Source organism: Nothobranchius furzeri, chromosome 8, assembly GCF_043380555.1.
Source record: "Nothobranchius furzeri strain GRZ-AD chromosome 8, NfurGRZ-RIMD1, whole genome shotgun sequence".
In the NCBI taxonomy this organism is placed as follows: domain Eukaryota; kingdom Metazoa; phylum Chordata; class Actinopteri; order Cyprinodontiformes; family Nothobranchiidae; genus Nothobranchius; species Nothobranchius furzeri.
The window spans coordinates 79,149,096-79,164,560 of record NC_091748.1 but is presented as its reverse complement, the minus strand read 5'-3'; the positions used below and the strand labels follow the sequence as shown (position 1 = coordinate 79,164,560).

Here is a 15,465-nt window from a genome sequence, read left to right as displayed (position 1 = left end):
CAGGGCAGGGCAGGGCAGGGCAGGGCAGGGCAGGGGAGCCCTGCAGGGCAGGGCAGGGCAGGGCAGGGCAGGGGAGCCCTGCAGGGCAGGGCAGGGCAGGGCAGGGGAGCCCTGCAGGGCAGGGCAGGGCAGGTCAGGGCAGGGCAGGGGAGCCCTGCAGGGCAGGGCAGGGCAGGGCAGGGCAGGAGAGCCCTGCAGGGCAGGGCAGGTCAGGGCAGGGCAGGGGAACCCTGCAGGGCAGGGCAGGGCAGGGCAGGGCAGGAGAGCCCTGCAGGGCAGGGCAGGGCAGGGGAGCCCTGCAGGGCAGGGCAGGGCAGGGCAGGGCAGGGCCGGGGAGCCCTGCAGGGCAGGGCAGGGCAGGGCAGGGCAGGGCAGGGCCGGGGAGCCCTGCAGGGCAGGGCAGGGCAGGGCAGGGCAGGGCAGGGCCGGGGAGCCCTGCAGGGCAGGGCAGGTTAGGGCAGGGCAGCCCTGCTGTCATGATCTGAGGTAATGATTTAACCCAAGACATGCAGAATCAACACACGGGAGCAGGATGTGAAAAAATAAAGATTTATTTGGTAACTAGAACTTAGGGTGCACTGGAAATCCAGTGAATGGGTAAACGGGAGCAGCGTCTGAGGGAAGGGAAACAGAGGTGAGTCCTTGATTGAAACTGTAGTGTGGTAGAGGATGAGTTTGGTAGGAGGACTTACAGATGTAGCGTGATGGAGGATCTCCAGGGAGGGGTGAGCTGGGAGAGTGACTGAGTATTCCGGGGTGATGAAGATCGGCAAGGTTTTACAACCGGAGGGAAGGAGAGAGAGAGCCTGTAGTGCTGGGAGCAGTTAGTGCCGTGAGGAGGACAGGAACCGGGAGTGAAGTCCAGACGTAGTATGGTCGAGTAGTAAATCCAAAAGGTCTCAGCGAGGAGGTGGTGTATGGAAAGATGACTGAGCCTGAGACAAAACGAGAGCAAAATCTGAGCAAAAGATCGCTAGCAAAAACACGTTACAAAATTTCAAGGCTAAGGTTTCAAAGTTCAAAGTCTAAGATCCAACAGTTCAAAGTCAAGGTTTCAAAATCGAGTTAACACTGTGGCTGGGACTCTACCAGTAGGCGTAATCATCCGGCGGCTTAGCAGTGTCCTCCGTCCTCCTTATGAAGGCCACCCACTGATCAGCTGATCGATTGCAGCTGCTGCTCTCTCTCCTGAAAACAGAACTCACAAGCCAGGTGATGTCATGGTGTGTGTGGAGTGCTCACCTCCCAGCTCACAACACCGGCAGGGCAGGGCAGGGCAGGGCAGGGCAGGGCAGGGCAGGGCAGGGCAGGGGAGCCCTGCAGGGCAGGGGAGGGCAGGGCAGGGCAGCCCTGCAGGGCAGGGCAGGGCAGGGCAGGGCAGGGCAGCCCTGCAGGGCAGGGCAGGGGAGCCCTGCAGGGCAGGGCAGGGCAGGGCAGGGCAGGGCAGGGGAGCCCTGCAGGGCAGGGCAGGGCAGGGCAGGGCAGGGCAGGGGAGCCCTGCAGGGCAGGGCAGGGCAGGGCAGGGCAGGGCAGGTGAGCCCTGCAGGGCAGGGCAGGGCAGGGCAGGGCAGGGGAGCCCTGCAGGGCAGGGCAGGGCAGGGCAGGGGAGCCCTGCAGGGCAGGGCAGGGCAGGGCAGGGCAGGGCAGGGGAGCCCTGCAGGGCAGGGCAGGGCAGGGCAGGGCAGGGGAGCCCTGCAGGGCAGGGCAGGGCAGGTCAGGGCAGGGCAGGGGAGCCCTGCAGGGCAGGGCAGGGCAGGAGAGCCCTGCAGGGCAGGGCAGGTCAGGGCAGGGCAGGGGAACCCTGCAGGGCAGGGCAGGGCAGGGCAGGAGAGCCCTGCAGGGCAGGGCAGGGCAGGGCAGGGCAGGGGAGCCCTGCAGGGCAGGGCAGGGCAGGGCCGGGGAGCCCTGCAGGGCAGGGCAGGGCAGGGCAGGGCCGGGGAGCCCTGCAGGGCAGGGCAGGGCAGGGCAGGGCCGGGGAGCCCTGCAGGGCAGGGCAGGGCAGGGCAGGGCAGCCCTGCTGTCATGATCTGAGGTAATGATTTAACCCAAGACATGCAGAATCAACACACGGGAGCAGGATGTGAAAAAATAAAGATTTATTTGGTAACTAGAACTTAGGGTGCACTGGAAATCCAGTGAATGGGTAAACGGGAGCAGCGTCTGAGGGAAGGGAAACAGAGGTGAGTCCTTGATTGAAACTGTAGTGTGGTAGAGGATGAGTTTGGTAGGAGGACTTACAGATGTAGCGTGATGGAGGATCTCCAGGGAGGGGTGAGCTGGGAGAGTGACTGAGTATTCCGGGGTGATGAAGATCGGCAAGGTTTTACAACCGGAGGGAAGGAGAGAGAGAGCCTGTAGTGCTGGGAGCAGTTAGTGCCGTGAGGAGGACAGGAACCGGGAGTGAAGTCCAGACGTAGTATGGTCGAGTAGTAAATCCAAAAGGTCTCAGCGAGGAGGTGGTGTATGGAAAGATGACTGAGCCTGAGACAAAACGAGAGCAAAATCTGAGCAAAAGATCGCTAGCAAAAACACGTTACAAAATTTCAAGGCTAAGGTTTCAAAGTTCAAAGTCTAAGATCCAACAGTTCAAAGTCAAGGTTTCAAAATCGAGTTAACACTGTGGCTGGGACTCTACCAGTAGGCGTAATCATCCGGCGGCTTAGCAGTGTCCTCCGTCCTCCTTATGAAGGCCACCCACTGATCAGCTGATCGATTGCAGCTGCTGCTCTCTCTCCTGAAAACAGAACTCACAAGCCAGGTGATGTCATGGTGTGTGTGGAGTGCTCACCTCCCAGCTCACAACACCGGCAGGGCAGGGCAGGGCAGGGCAGGGCAGGGCAGGGCAGGGCAGCCCTGCAGGGCAGGGCAGGGCAGGGCAGGGCAGGGCAGCCCTGCAGGGCAGGGCAGGGGAGCCCTGCAGGGCAGGGCAGGGCAGGGCAGGGCAGGGGAGCCCTGCAGGGCAGGGCAGGGCAGGGCAGGGCAGGGGAGCCCTGCAGGGCAGGGCAGGGCAGGGCAGGGCAGGGCAGGGCAGGTGAGCCCTGCAGGGCAGGGCAGGGCAGGGCAGGGCAGGGGAGCCCTGCAGGGCAGGGCAGGGCAGGGCAGGGGAGCCCTGCAGGGCAGGGCAGGGCAGGGCAGGGCAGGGGAGCCCTGCAGGGCAGGGCAGGGCAGGGCAGGGCAGGGCAGGGCCGGGGAGCCCTGCAGGGCAGGGCAGGGCAGGGCAGGGCAGCCCTGCTGTCATGATCTGAGGTAATGATTTAACCCAAGACATGCAGAATCAACACACGGGAGCAGGATGTGAAAAAATAAAGATTTATTTGGTAACTAGAACTTAGGGTGCACTGGAAATCCAGTGAATGGGTAAACGGGAGCAGCGTCTGAGGGAAGGGAAACAGAGGTGAGTCCTTGATTGAAACTGTAGTGTGGTAGAGGATGAGTTTGGTAGGAGGACTTACAGATGTAGCGTGATGGAGGATCTCCAGGGAGGGGTGAGCTGGGAGAGTGACTGAGTATTCCGGGGTGATGAAGATCGGCAAGGTTTTACAACCGGAGGGAAGGAGAGAGAGAGCCTGTAGTGCTGGGAGCAGTTAGTGCCGTGAGGAGGACAGGAACCGGGAGTGAAGTCCAGACGTAGTATGGTCGAGTAGTAAATCCAAAAGGTCTCAGCGAGGAGGTGGTGTATGGAAAGATGACTGAGCCTGAGACAAAACGAGAGCAAAATCTGAGCAAAAGATCGCTAGCAAAAACACGTTACAAAATTTCAAGGCTAAGGTTTCAAAGTTCAAAGTCTAAGATCCAACAGTTCAAAGTCAAGGTTTCAAAATCGAGTTAACACTGTGGCTGGGACTCTACCAGTAGGCGTAATCATCCGGCGGCTTAGCAGTGTCCTCCGTCCTCCTTATGAAGGCCACCCACTGATCAGCTGATCGATTGCAGCTGCTGCTCTCTCTCCTGAAAACAGAACTCTCAAGCCAGGTGATGTCATGGTGTGTGTGGAGTGCTCACCTCCCAGCTCACAACACCGGCAGGGCAGGGCAGGGCAGGGCAGGGCAGGGCAGGGCAGGGCAGGGCAGGGCAGGGCAGGGCAGCCCTGCAGGGCAGGGCAGGGCAGGGCAGGGCAGGGCAGGGCAGGGCAGGGGAGCCCTGCAGGGCAGGGGAGGGCAGGGCAGGGCAGGGCAGCCCTGCAGGGCAGGGCAGGGCAGGGCAGGGCAGCCCTGCAGGGCAGGGCAGGGGAGCCCTGCAGGGCAGGGCAGGGCAGGGCAGGGCAGGGCAGGGGAGCCCTGCAGGGCAGGGCAGGGCAGGGCAGGGCAGGGGAGCCCTGCAGGGCAGGGCAGGGCAGGGCAGGTGAGCCCTGCAGGGCAGGGCAGGGCAGGGCAGGGCAGGGCAGGGGAGCCCTGCAGGGCAGGGCAGGGCAGGGCAGGGGAGCCCTGCAGGGCAGGGCAGGGCAGGGCAGGGCAGGGCAGGGGAGCCCTGCAGGGCAGGGCAGGGCAGGGCAGGGCAGGGGAGCCCTGCAGGGCAGGGCAGGGCAGGTCAGGGCAGGGCAGGGGAGCCCTGCAGGGCAGGGCAGGGCAGGAGAGCCCTGCAGGGCAGGGCAGGTCAGGGCAGGGCAGGGGAACCCTGCAGGGCAGGGCAGGGCAGGGCAGGGCAGGAGAGCCCTGCAGGGCAGGGCAGGGCAGGGCAGGGCAGGGCAGGGGAGCCCTGCAGGGCAGGGCAGGGCAGGGCCGGGGAGCCCTGCAGGGCAGGGCAGGGCAGGGCCGGGGAGCCCTGCAGGGCAGGGCAGGGCAGGGCAGGGCCGGGGAGCCCTGCAGGGCAGGGCAGGGCAGGGCAGGGCAGCCCTGCTGTCATGATCTGAGGTAATGATTTAACCCAAGACATGCAGAATCAAACACGGGAGCAGGATGTGAAAAAATAAAGATTTATTTGGTAATAGAACTTAGGGTGCACTGGAAATCCAGTGAATGGGTAAACGGGAGCAGCGTCTGAGGGAAGGGAAACAGAGGTGAGTCCTTGATTGAAACTGTAGTGTGGTAGAGGATGAGTTTGGTAGGAGGACTTACAGATGTAGCGTGATGGAGGATCTCCAGGGAGGGGTGAGCTGGGAGAGTGACTGAGTATTCCGGGGTGATGAAGATCGGCAAGGTTTTACAACCGGAGGGAAGGAGAGAGAGAGCCTGTAGTGCTGGGAGCAGTTAGTGCCGTGAGGAGGACAGGAACCGGGAGTGAAGTCCAGACGTAGTATGGTCGAGTAGTAAATCCAAAAGGTCTCAGCGAGGAGGTGGTGTATGGAAAGATGACTGAGCCTGAGACAAAACGAGAGCAAAATCTGAGCAAAAGATCGCTAGCAAAAACACGTTACAAAAGTTCAAGGCTAAGGTTTCAAAGTTCAAAGTCTAAGATCCAACAGTTCAAAGTCAAGGTTTCAAAATCGAGTTAACACTGTGGCTGGGACTCTACCAGTAGGCGTAATCATCCGGCGGCTTAGCAGTGTCCTCCGTCCTCCTTATGAAGGCCACCCACTGATCAGCTGATCGATTGCAGCTGCTGCTCTCTCTCCTGAAAACAGAACTCACAAGCCAGGTGATGTCATGGTGTGTGTGGAGTGCTCACCTCCCAGCTCACAACACCGGCAGGGCAGGGAGGGGCAGGGTAGGGCAGGGCAGGGCAGGGCAGGGCAGGGGAGCCCTGCAGGGCAGGGGAGGGCAGGGCAGGGCAGGGCAGCCCTGCAGGGCAGGGCAGGGCAGGGCAGGGCAGGGCAGGGCAGCCCTGCAGGGCAGGGCAGGGGAGCCCTGCAGGGCAGGGCAGGGCAGGGCAGGGCAGGGCAGGGCAGGGGAGCCCTGCAGGGCAGGGCAGGGCAGGGCAGGGCAGGGCAGGGCAGGGGAGCCCTGCAGGGCAGGGCAGGGCAGGGCAGGGCAGGGGAGCCCTGCAGGGCAGGGCAGGGCAGGGCAGGGGAGCCCTGCAGGGCAGGGCAGGGCAGGTCAGGGCAGGGCAGGGGAGCCCTGCAGGGCAGGGCAGGGCAGGGCAGGGCAGGAGAGCCCTGCAGGGCAGGGCAGGTCAGGGCAGGGCAGGGGAACCCTGCAGGGCAGGGCAGGGCAGGGCAGGGCAGGAGAGCCCTGCAGGGCAGGGCAGGGCAGGGCAGGGCAGGGGAGCCCTGCAGGGCAGGGCAGGGCAGGGCAGGGCAGGGCCGGGGAGCCCTGCAGGGCAGGGCAGGGCAGGGCAGGGCAGGGCAGGGCCGGGGAGCCCTGCAGGGCAGGGCAGGGCAGGGCAGGGCAGGGCAGGGCAGGGCCGGGGAGCCCTGCAGGGCAGGGCAGGTTAGGGCAGGGCAGCCCTGCTGTCATGATCTGAGGTAATGATTTAACCCAAGACATGCAGAATCAACACACGGGAGCAGGATGTGAAAAAATAAAGATTTATTTGGTAACTAGAACTTAGGGTGCACTGGAAATCCAGTGAATGGGTAAACGGGAGCAGCGTCTGAGGGAAGGGAAACAGAGGTGAGTCCTTGATTGAAACTGTAGTGTGGTAGAGGATGAGTTTGGTAGGAGGACTTACAGATGTAGCGTGATGGAGGATCTCCAGGGAGGGGTGAGCTGGGAGAGTGACTGAGTATTCCGGGGTGATGAAGATCGGCAAGGTTTTACAACCGGAGGGAAGGAGAGAGAGAGCCTGTAGTGCTGGGAGCAGTTAGTGCCGTGAGGAGGACAGGAACCGGGAGTGAAGTCCAGACGTAGTATGGTCGAGTAGTAAATCCAAAAGGTCTCAGCGAGGAGGTGGTGTATGGAAAGATGACTGAGCCTGAGACAAAACGAGAGCAAAATCTGAGCAAAAGATCGCTAGCAAAAACACGTTACAAAATTTCAAGGCTAAGGTTTCAAAGTTCAAAGTCTAAGATCCAACAGTTCAAAGTCAAGGTTTCAAAATCGAGTTAACACTGTGGCTGGGACTCTACCAGTAGGCGTAATCATCCGGCGGCTTAGCAGTGTCCTCCGTCCTCCTTATGAAGGCCACCCACTGATCAGCTGATCGATTGCAGCTGCTGCTCTCTCTCCTGAAAACAGAACTCACAAGCCAGGTGATGTCATGGTGTGTGTGGAGTGCTCACCTCCCAGCTCACAACACCGGCAGGGCAGGGCAGGGCAGGGCAGGGCAGGGCAGGGCAGGGCAGGGGAGCCCTGCAGGGCAGGGGAGGGCAGGGCAGGGCAGCCCTGCAGGGCAGGGCAGGGCAGGGCAGCCCTGCAGGGCAGGGCAGGGGAGCCCTGCAGGGCAGGGCAGGGCAGGGCAGGGCAGGGGAGCCCTGCAGGGCAGGGCAGGGCAGGGCAGGGCAGGGCAGGGGAGCCCTGCAGGGCAGGGCAGGGCAGGGCAGGGCAGGGCAGGTGAGCCCTGCAGGGCAGGGCAGGGCAGGGCAGGGCAGGGGAGCCCTGCAGGGCAGGGCAGGGCAGGGCAGGGGAGCCCTGCAGGGCAGGGCAGGGCAGGGCAGGGCAGGGGAGCCCTGCAGGGCAGGGCAGGGCAGGGCAGGGCAGGGCAGGGGAGCCCTGCAGGGCAGGGCAGGGCAGGTCAGGGCAGGGCAGGGGAGCCCTGCAGGGCAGGGCAGGGCAGGAGAGCCCTGCAGGGCAGGGCAGGTCAGGGCAGGGCAGGGGAACCCTGCAGGGCAGGGCAGGGCAGGGCAGGAGAGCCCTGCAGGGCAGGGCAGGGCAGGGCAGGGCAGGGGAGCCCTGCAGGGCAGGGCAGGGCAGGGCCGGGGAGCCCTGCAGGGCAGGGCAGGGCAGGGCAGGGCCGGGGAGCCCTGCAGGGCAGGGCAGGGCAGGGCAGGGCCGGGGAGCCCTGCAGGGCAGGGCAGGGCAGGGCAGGGCAGCCCTGCTGTCATGATCTGAGGTAATGATTTAACCCAAGACATGCAGAATCAACACACGGGAGCAGGATGTGAAAAAATAAAGATTTATTTGGTAACTAGAACTTAGGGTGCACTGGAAATCCAGTGAATGGGTAAACGGGAGCAGCGTCTGAGGGAAGGGAAACAGAGGTGAGTCCTTGATTGAAACTGTAGTGTGGTAGAGGATGAGTTTGGTAGGAGGACTTACAGATGTAGCGTGATGGAGGATCTCCAGGGAGGGGTGAGCTGGGAGAGTGACTGAGTATTCCGGGGTGATGAAGATCGGCAAGGTTTTACAACCGGAGGGAAGGAGAGAGAGAGCCTGTAGTGCTGGGAGCAGTTAGTGCCGTGAGGAGGACAGGAACCGGGAGTGAAGTCCAGACGTAGTATGGTCGAGTAGTAAATCCAAAAGGTCTCAGCGAGGAGGTGGTGTATGGAAAGATGACTGAGCCTGAGACAAAACGAGAGCAAAATCTGAGCAAAAGATCGCTAGCAAAAACACGTTACAAAATTTCAAGGCTAAGGTTTCAAAGTTCAAAGTCTAAGATCCAACAGTTCAAAGTCAAGGTTTCAAAATCGAGTTAACACTGTGGCTGGGACTCTACCAGTAGGCGTAATCATCCGGCGGCTTAGCAGTGTCCTCCGTCCTCCTTATGAAGGCCACCCACTGATCAGCTGATCGATTGCAGCTGCTGCTCTCTCTCCTGAAAACAGAACTCACAAGCCAGGTGATGTCATGGTGTGTGTGGAGTGCTCACCTCCCAGCTCACAACACCGGCAGGGCAGGGCAGGGCAGGGCAGGGCAGGGCAGGGCAGCCCTGCAGGGCAGGGCAGGGGAGCCCTGCAGGGCAGGGCAGGGCAGGGCAGGGCAGGGCAGGGCAGGGGAGCCCTGCAGGGCAGGGCAGGGCAGGGCAGGGCAGGGGAGCCCTGCAGGGCAGGGCAGGGCAGGGCAGGGCAGGGCAGGGCAGGGCAGGTGAGCCCTGCAGGGCAGGGCAGGGCAGGGCAGGGGAGCCCTGCAGGGCAGGGCAGGGCAGGGCAGGGGAGCCCTGCAGGGCAGGGCAGGGCAGGGCAGGGGAGCCCTGCAGGGCAGGGCAGGGCAGGGCAGGGCAGGGGAGCCCTGCAGGGCAGGGCAGGGCAGGGCAGGGCAGGTGAGCCCTGCAGGGCAGGGCAGGGCAGGGCAGGGCAGGGGAGCCCTGCAGGGCAGGGCAGGGCAGGGCAGGGGAGCCCTGCAGGGCAGGGCAGGGCAGGGCAGGGCAGGGGAGCCCTGCAGGGCAGGGCAGGGCAGGTCAGGGCAGGGCAGGGGAGCCCTGCAGGGCAGGGCAGGGCAGGGCAGGGCAGGAGAGCCCTGCAGGGCAGGGCAGGTCAGGGCAGGGCAGGGGAACCCTGCAGGGCAGGGCAGGGCAGGGCAGGGCAGGGCAGGGCAGGGCAGGGGAGCCCTGCAGGGCAGGGCAGGGCAGGGCAGGGCAGGGCCGGGGAGCCCTGCAGGGCAGGGCAGGGCAGGGCCGGGGAGCCCTGCAGGGCAGGGCAGGGCAGGGCAGGGCCGGGGAGCCCTGCAGGGCAGGGCAGGGCAGGGCAGGGCAGCCCTGCTGTCATGATCTGAGGTAATGATTTAACCCAAGACATGCAGAATCAACACACGGGAGCAGGATGTGAAAAAATAAAGATTTATTTGGTAACTAGAACTTAGGGTGCACTGGAAATCCAGTGAATGGGTAAACGGGAGCAGCGTCTGAGGGAAGGGAAACAGAGGTGAGTCCTTGATTGAAACTGTAGTGTGGTAGAGGATGAGTTTGGTAGGAGGACTTACAGATGTAGCGTGATGGAGGATCTCCAGGGAGGGGTGAGCTGGGAGAGTGACTGAGTATTCCGGGGTGATGAAGATCGGCAAGGTTTTACAACCGGAGGGAAGGAGAGAGAGAGCCTGTAGTGCTGGGAGCAGTTAGTGCCGTGAGGAGGACAGGAACCGGGAGTGAAGTCCAGACGTAGTATGGTCGAGTAGTAAATCCAAAAGGTCTCAGCGAGGAGGTGGTGTATGGAAAGATGACTGAGCCTGAGACAAAACGAGAGCAAAATCTGAGCAAAAGATCGCTAGCAAAAACACGTTACAAAATTTCAAGGCTAAGGTTTCAAAGTTCAAAGTCTAAGATCCAACAGTTCAAAGTCAAGGTTTCAAAATCGAGTTAACACTGTGGCTGGGACTCTACCAGTAGGCGTAATCATCCGGCGGCTTAGCAGTGTCCTCCGTCCTCCTTATGAAGGCCACCCACTGATCAGCTGATCGATTGCAGCTGCTGCTCTCTCTCCTGAAAACAGAACTCACAAGCCAGGTGATGTCATGGTGTGTGTGGAGTGCTCACCTCCCAGCTCACAACACCGGCAGGGCAGGGCAGGGCAGGGCAGGGCAGGGCAGGGCAGGGGAGCCCTGCAGGGCAGGGCAGGGCAGGGCAGGTGAGCCCTGCAGGGCAGGGCAGGGCAGGGCAGGGCAGGGGAGCCCTGCAGGGCAGGGCAGGGCAGGGCAGGGGAGCCCTGCAGGGCAGGGCAGGGCAGGGCAGGGCAGGGGAGCCCTGCAGGGCAGGGCAGGGCAGGTCAGGGCAGGGCAGGGGAGCCCTGCAGGGCAGGGCAGGGCAGGGCAGGGCAGGAGAGCCCTGCAGGGCAGGGCAGGTCAGGGCAGGGCAGGGGAGCCCTGCAGGGCAGGGCAGGGCAGGGCAGGGCAGGAGAGCCCTGCAGGGCAGGGCAGGGCAGGGCAGGGCAGGGGAGCCCTGCAGGGCAGGGCAGGGCAGGGAAGGGCAGGGCCGGGGAGCCCTGCAGGGCAGGGCAGGGCAGGGCCGGGGAGCCCTGCAGGGCAGGGCAGGGCAGGGCAGGGCCGGGGAGCCCTGCAGGGCAGGGCAGGGCAGGGCAGGGCAGGGCAGGGCAGCCCTGCTGTCATGATCTGAGGTAATGATTTAACCCAAGACATGCAGAATCAACACACGGGAGCAGGATGTGAAAAAATAAAGATTTATTTGGTAACTAGAACTTAGGGTGCACTGGAAATCCAGTGAATGGGTAAACGGGAGCAGCGTCTGAGGGAAGGGAAACAGAGGTGAGTCCTTGATTGAAACTGTAGTGTGGTAGAGGATGAGTTTGGTAGGAGGACTTACAGATGTAGCGTGATGGAGGATCTCCAGGGAGGGGTGAGCTGGGAGAGTGACTGAGTATTCCGGGGTGATGAAGATCGGCAAGGTTTTACAACCGGAGGGAAGGAGAGAGAGAGCCTGTAGTGCTAGGAGCAGTTAGTGCCGTGAGGAGGACAGGAACCGGGAGTGAAGTCCAGACGTAGTATGGTCGAGTAGTAAATCCAAAAGGTCTCAGCGAGGAGGTGGTGTATGGAAAGATGACTGAGCCTGAGACAAAACGAGAGCAAAATCTGAGCAAAAGATCGCTAGCAAAAACACGTTACAAAAGTTCAAGGCTAAGGTTTCAAAGTTCAAAGTCTAAGATCCGACAGTTCAAAGTCAAGGTTTCAAAATCCAGTTAACACTGTGGCTGGGACTCTACCAGTAGGCGTAATCATCCGGCGGCTTAGCAGTGTCCTCCGTCCTCCTTATGAAGGCCACCCACTGATCAGCTGATCGATTGCAGCTGCTGCTCTCTCTCCTGAAAACAGAACTCACAAGCCAGGTGATGTCATGGTGTGTGTGGAGTGCTCACCTCCCAGCTCACAACACCGGCAGGGCAGGGCAGGGCAGGGCAGGGCAGGGGAGCCCTGCAGGGCAGGGCAGGGCAGGGCAGGGCAGGGCAGGGCAGGGCAGGGGAGCCCTGCAGGGCAGGGCAGGGCAGGGCAGGGCAGGGCAGCCCTGCAGGGCAGGGCAGGGCAGGGCAGGGCAGCCCTGCAGGGCAGGGCAGGGCAGGGCAGGGCAGGGCAGGGCAGCCCTGCTGTCATGATCTGAGGTAATGATTTAACCCAAGACATGCAGAATCAACACACGGGAGCAGGATGTGAAAAAATAAAGATTTATTTGGTAACTAGAACTTAGGGTGCACTGGAAATCCAGTGAATGGGTAAACGGGAGCAGCGTCTGAGGGAAGGGAAACAGAGGTGAGTCCTTGATTGAAACTGTAGTGTGGTAGAGGATGAGTTTGGTAGGAGGACTTACAGATGTAGCGTGATGGAGGATCTCCAGGGAGGGGTGAGCTGGGAGAGTGACTGAGTATTCCGGGGTGATGAAGATCGGCAAGGTTTTACAACCGGAGGGAAGGAGAGAGAGAGCCTGTAGTGCTGGGAGCAGTTAGTGCCGTGAGGAGGACAGGAACCGGGAGTGAAGTCCAGACGTAGTATGGTCGAGTAGTAAATCCAAAAGGTCTCAGCGAGGAGGTGGTGTATGGAAAGATGACTGAGCCTGAGACAAAACGAGAGCAAAATCTGAGCAAAAGATCGCTAACAAAAACACGTTACAAAAGTTCAAGGCTAAGGTTTCAAAGTTCAAAGTCTAAAGCCTGATTTATGCTTCTCCGTCTGCGTCAGTGCGGAGACACGCAACGCCATTATCCGTCCTTGCGTAGGGCACGCAAGTACGTACGGAGTCGAGCCCACTTTTTTAAACATCCGTCAAACGAGACGGATTACGCAAGCTTGTGATTGGTCAGGACGCCGCTGTTGTTTACAGCGCCGCCATTGCAAAGAGAGTCGAGTTTAACTAGCGGCAGACACGGAGAAGCTTGAAGAATACCTCGCGAAAAAACTCTAAAAACATGAACGTTTAATTCTCCCGTGACTGGAGGAGTGAAAAGATGCGCAGCAAGCGTTTTATTTGTGGACGGAAATAACAGGAAACGTGGGTTTAGAGGTGGGGAGCGCATGAAGCTGTGGGAGAATGAGAGACAAATATGTCCGTGTTAAAAGTCTCTTATATACACAATAAACACAAAATAAACACACGATCTTGGACCGATACATGACAGGATACCAAAGAACAGCACTACGCCCTCTGTTGTCCTGCCGGGCAATTGCTTTGCAACGCTCTCCAGGAGACGGAGAAGTAAAAGAGCAAAACGCTTCCGTCAATCCGTGCGTGTCTGTCCCTTGCGGAGCTGACGGAGAAGCATAAACCAGGCTTAAGATCCGACAGTTCAAAGTCAAGGTTTCAAAATCGAGTTAACACTGTGGCTGGGACTCTACCAGTAGGCGTAATCATCCGGCGGCTTAGCAGTGTCCTCCGTCCTCCTTATGAAGGCCACCCACTGATCAGCTGATTGATTGCAGCTGCTGCTCTCTCTCCTGAAAACAGAACTCACAAGCCAGGTGATGTCATGGTGTGTGTGGAGTGCTCACCTCCCAGCTCACAACACCGGCAGGGCAGGGCAGGGCAGGGCAGGGCAGGGCAGGGCAGGGCAGGGCAGGGCAGCCCTGCTGTCATGATCTGAGGTATTGATTTAACCCAAGACATGCAGAATCAACACACGGGAGCAGGATGTGAAAAAATAAAGATTTATTTGGTAACTAGAACTTAGGGTGCACTGGAAATCCAGTGAATGGGTAAACGGGAGCAGCGTCTGAGGGAAGGGAAACAGAGGTGAGTCCCTTATTGAAACTGTAGTGTGGTAGAGGATGAGTTTGGTAGGAGGACTTACAGATGTAGCGTGATGGAGGATCTCCAGGGAGGGGTGAGCTGGGAGAGTGACTGAGTATTCCGGGGTGATGAAGATCGGCAAGGTTTTACAACCGGAGGGAAGGAGAGAGAGAGCCTGTAGTGCTGGGAGCAGTTAGTGCCGTGAGGAGGACAGGAACCGGGAGTGAAGTCCAGACGTAGTATGGTCGAGTAGTAAATCCAAAAGGTCTCAGCGAGGAGGTGGTGTATGGAAAGATGACTGAGCCTGAGACAAAACGAGAGCAAAATCTGAGCAAAAGATCGCTAGCAAAAACACGTTACAAAAGTTCAAGGCTAAGGTTTCAAAGTTCAAAGTCTAAGATCCGACAGTTCAAAGTCAAGGTTTCAAAATCGAGTTAACACTGTGGCTGGGACTCTACCAGTAGGCGTAATCATCCGGCGGCTTAGCAGTGTCCTCCGTCCTCCTTATGAAGGCCACCCACTGATCAGCTGATCGATTGCAGCTGCTGCTCTCTCTCCTGAAAACAGAACTCACAAGCCAGGTGATGTCATGGTGTGTGTGGAGTGCTCACCTCCCAGCTCACAACACCGGCAGGGCAGGGCAGGGCAGGGCAGGGCAGGGCAGGGCAGGGCAGGGCAGATTCTATAATGTTGTTAGTGATTTAAAAAGTGCTGAAGCGATACGGTGTCACAGCTATCCACATTCCCCAGAGAGTATATTATTTACAAGCTGTGCAGGGTTTCATCACTAGATCCACACTGTCATTGTATACCGTAGGATAAGAGCCAGAGCACCTGTGAACAACCCATTATTGGTTAGGAATATAAACAGATTTTAGAGAAACTGGTTTTAATTTAACTAACCGTGTCGTCTTTCAGTCACGATTTGATGTTTTATCAATAAAAATAAAAAAGAAGTGGCTTTGAACTTTGAGCTTGCTGTCAACAAATTTACACAAAGAAAACAAATAATTTGATGAATCAGTTTTGTTTCTTTAAAAGGGAACATAAGCAAAGCTCACCTTTTACACCCTTATTGCTATCATGTGTACGTTCTCCATAAATACTCCAAACTCGATAAAAATATGTCCATCCATTTTTTTGTCAGTGTTTGGTTTAGGAATTATGTGTCTAAAAAAAGTCATTTCAAAACGTCACCATTTGTGATGTCACAAGGACGAAAATCAGAATTGAATAACCTCTCACTTGCAAGAAACAAACATAACCTGACGAGCCATTTGTTCCCTTTAGAACCCGTCACCTCACCCCCGATGGATGGAGTCGGATCCTCAGGTAAATTCTTTAATTTTATCTCTACATACATTTATTAATGTACAATATTTCATTTTTTAAAGCAAAATGTTTTCATTTTTATCAGCAAAGTCTGACTGAACAAACTAAGTTTAACCAAATTTGAATGTTCCGTTTCAGGTTTCAGCTGGAGCTACATCATTCTTCAGGCTCTGATTTGTTTGTCTGTAGGATAAAACAACTGTAAGACAGGCACTTACCAGCTGTAGTTTAACAACAAAAACGCTGGAACTGTAGGAAAAAGGTTCAACTGAGTCTTGAATAAAAACTGCTGTGATGAAAAGCTCTCTAGTGATTGTGCTCCATTCATAGAATCAGCCCTAACTCGGATAAGCAGTTGCAGTGGTGTGAAAAACTATTTGCCCCCTTCCTGATTTCTTATTCTTTTGCATGTTTCTCACACAAAATGTTTCTGATCATCAAACACATTTAACCATTAGTCAAAGATAACACAAGTAAACACAAAATGCAGTTTTGAAATGATAGTTTTATTTAGGGAGAGAACAACATCCTGTAGCCAAGCATGATTACTGCCACACCTGTTTCAATCAAGAAATCACTTAAATATGAGCTGCCTGACACAGAGAAGTAGACCAAAAGAACCTCAAAAGCTAGACATCATGCCAAGATCCAAAGAAATTCAAGAACAAATGAGAACAAAAGTAAGTGAGATCCATCAGTCTGGTAAAGGTTATAAAGCCA

The 15,465-nt window shown here is 58.2% G+C and overlaps 1 long non-coding RNA gene across 1 annotated transcript; it reads left to right on the top strand.

Annotated features, from left to right (window-relative positions):
* The first annotated feature begins 12,971 nt into the window (after window positions 1–12,971).
* On the top strand, window positions 12,972–15,046 carry LOC129160587 (uncharacterized). The gene is made up of 2 exons (XR_008561170.2): window positions 12,972–14,745; window positions 14,884–15,046. It is a non-coding gene; the product is annotated as an uncharacterized lncRNA (long non-coding RNA).
* Window positions 15,047–15,465: the final 419 nt, after the last annotated feature.